The sequence below is a fragment of the Tiliqua scincoides genome, chromosome 6, assembly GCF_035046505.1.
Source record: "Tiliqua scincoides isolate rTilSci1 chromosome 6, rTilSci1.hap2, whole genome shotgun sequence".
In the NCBI taxonomy this organism is placed as follows: Eukaryota; Metazoa; Chordata; class Lepidosauria; order Squamata; family Scincidae; genus Tiliqua; species Tiliqua scincoides.
In genome coordinates this window covers 50,277,913-50,281,134 of record NC_089826.1, presented here as the reverse complement: position 1 = coordinate 50,281,134, position 3,222 = coordinate 50,277,913, and the positions used below count along the sequence as shown (strand labels likewise).

General features: G+C 46.0%; 1 pseudogene; it reads right to left on the bottom strand.

Moving 5' to 3' along the window:
* Positions 1-213: 213 nt before the first annotated feature.
* LOC136656433 (5S ribosomal RNA) lies at positions 214-333 on the bottom strand (annotated as a pseudogene).
* Positions 334-3,222: the final 2,889 nt, after the last annotated feature.

Below are 3,222 nucleotides of genomic sequence, written 5' to 3'. Positions count from 1 at the left end.
TCCCAGTCCCCTCCCCAATCCTCCCTTCCAATCCTCTTCCAGGACCAGAAATGCCCACTCTGCCGATGTACCTGCTTCAGCAGGGGTTCTGGAGGTTGTTGGTGTGTGTCTCAATTGTGCCAACAGCCCTGCCTCATGAGCCATTCCAGCAGCTGCCATGCCAGCAGACTAGGTCTTGGTTGGCAACCTTCAGTCTCAAAAGGCTATGGTATAAGCCTACAGCACCCGGTATTCCCAGGCAGTCTCCCATCCAAGTACTAACCAGGCCTAACCCTGCTTAGCTTCCAAGATCAGACAAGATCAGGCATGTGCAGGGTAACAGTTGCTGCAGACTTGTACTGACGGAATGCAAGTTCCATCAGCGCAAGGCCCATCCACAAAGCTTAGGAAGCTCTTGTTGTTTGCTTAAACAAAATAATCCAAAATACACTAAAAAAGTATTTTGTAAAACCAAAGGTTTTGGCTGAAGCTATTGAAATGGTCGATAGCTGACAGACATATTGGTTACAAATTAACCACTGTTGGGATAACAGCTGTGTAAACGTGCAGCGGATGAACCAAATTATGCTGAGTTTGTAACACAGCGTCAGCACTTAGCATTGTTCAGAATTTCCCATTCCATACTTGAGGCAGATCTCTTTGAGATCACTCTTTTAGGGCTTGCTGAATCAATACATACTCATGTCTTTCTCTAAGCACTGAGTCCCTCCATGTTGATTTCTGTTAAGGTCACTTTGGAAATGATAGAATAAGGGCATAATCCTAACCAGCTTTCCAGGAGTGAGGTAAGGGCAATGAAACCTTGAGGTAAGGGAACAAACATTCCCTTAGCTTGAGGAGGCCTCCATGACTGCCCTTCAACTGCAGGATGCAGCACATGCTCCACTGGCACACCTATGCCAGTGCTGGAAAGTTGGTTAGGGTTGGCCCTTGGGCTGGCGCAAGTCCCTGAATTCAACCTCTGTGCCAACAGAGGGACCAAGCCTTGTGTCGGCTGAGCTCAGCCGACACAAGTCTCTGGTGTGGGCAGAGAGGAAGCGGCAGGGAGGCATTCTGGGGGAGGAGTAGGGCGGATGGTGGGCAGACCCAGGGGTGGGTGGGCGGGGAGCGGGAGATAAGGCTGGGACCTGGCAGTTATGCCGAATCCCAACCCCATTCCCGGAGCAGCGTGGAGTGGCTTCAAGCCGCTCCACTCTCCTCAGACTTGTGCCACCTCAGAAAGTGGCGCAAGTCCAAGGAGACCCATAGGGGCTGCATTGGTTTACCTGGGAGTAAGGGGAAGAGTTTCCTGTTACCTTTGACTGAGCCATTTTGCAGTCGTATCTTGCGCTGGATACAGCACAAGCCTCCTGGCTTTCCTGTTCCAGCGCAAGATAGGATTGTGCTGTAAGTAACTCGTGCCCCTTGTTCCTCTATGCTTTTACTGCCACACCTCATTTGAAAGACCTTAATACTTTTAGTCATTATAAATGCATAGCTTTACATTCCCATCACAGTGACTCTGATTGTTTATGTATATAGTGTAGACTAGCAGTTGCCACTGCATTCAGTAACTACTAATAAGAGTTTGGACATTACATTGTACCTTGTATGAAGAAGGAAGGGAGTAACAGTGTGGAATTAGAGCTTATAACTGCAATTGCCTCATTAGAGTGTCTAAGTTTGTGGGTTGCGAAGCAGGAAAACTGTCTTCAGCCTATCCCACAGGAATGTTTTCAGAGGGCAATCAGATCACTGAAATTAGAGAACGTCGGAACTTGACACTCGTTCTCAGAATCTGGCCACCCAGGCACTACACAAATTTAAAAAAAAGTTGGATGGCAATGGGAAATTATGGCCCAGTGTGCAGACCTCATCGCTGACTACTATTGGACCAATGGTGTTATAAATACGTACATACATTTCTCTAAAAACCTCAGACTGACAGGCTATGATGTATCTGTCCCTTTTTTTTAGCCAAAGGATTGCCAGTTTACCAAAAATGATGCTATTTCTCAAGATATTCCTTTTTTCCCAGACAAATGAGTGGCAAAGGTAATCTGAGGCCATTATTGAACTGCCACTGGACCCTTTCCCAATTTACAGTTTTTTTTCCTCCATTTTTCAAGGATGAGCTGTGTCTTGTGATATTACTAGGCCTTAAGAATCTCAGGTTTCTGGAGACAACCAACCTGGCAGCCCTAATATACAGGTGTGCGCCAGTCCAGGACAGGAATACTTTCTCCAATCCCCATTGTTATGCGATTAGGTCATTAAGTGAACATTCAGCCCAATCTAGTGCCTTTGTTGTGTAAACAGACACTCCTTGCCAGACACTAGCTGGCTGAGCAGGCTACTGGAGACTGATTGCCTCTTCTTTGCCTTAAGACAAGGGTCTCCAAACGTTTTGGCCAGAGGGCCACATCAAATATCTGGCATGTTGTTGAGGGCCGAAAAAATGTAAATATAAAATTTAAATAAATAAATTACAGATGGAACTTAGATGAGTGAATAAACGAATGAATGGGCTCATTCATTTAACCTCTCTGGCCCTCAGAACACCCTATAGACACAATCAGAGCACAGTTCTAGTCATATTCAGTTTAGTGGGCCAGAGGCTTTCAGGGGACAAGAGGTTGACCGCGGGCCGGAAAGAGGCTTGCTGCAGGCCGCATCTGGTCCTTGGGCCGGGGTTTGGAGACCCCTGCCTTAAGAGCCTCTCTGCTGTGTAAACAGACACTCTGTTGCAGGCTGTGGGGGACCTGACTGCCTCATTAAGAGTCTCTTTGTTGTGCTTTGACCACCATCCTATATGTGGTCCGATATTAAGTAGAAGGTTGTTAAGTGACACATGTCTGTACATGCATGATAACAATCCCAAAGGCTCTGCAGGGTCTTTGAGGCTTTCACATTTATCTTGCTTCTGGGGTCTTCCTTATGAGGAGAGGAGTCCTGTTGGGTTTATTACTGAGCAGAATAGGTTTTCTGTCCTTGCTGAGCCATACAGAAGCCTACAAAACCATTTAGTACTACATTATACCTGTGTCCCCAATATGAGCATATGTTACTTGTATATGATTCTCTATTCTCTATATTTCTTTGTTAAATCTTGACATATATAGTTTACTAGAAACAAGGGGAGGCATGCACATTTCACAAGTGAAGAGGAATCTACCTCTGGATCAAATTGTGGTTTAGGAGGTACATTGTGCCCCCACCCTTGATTAAGCATGAATCTCTTTT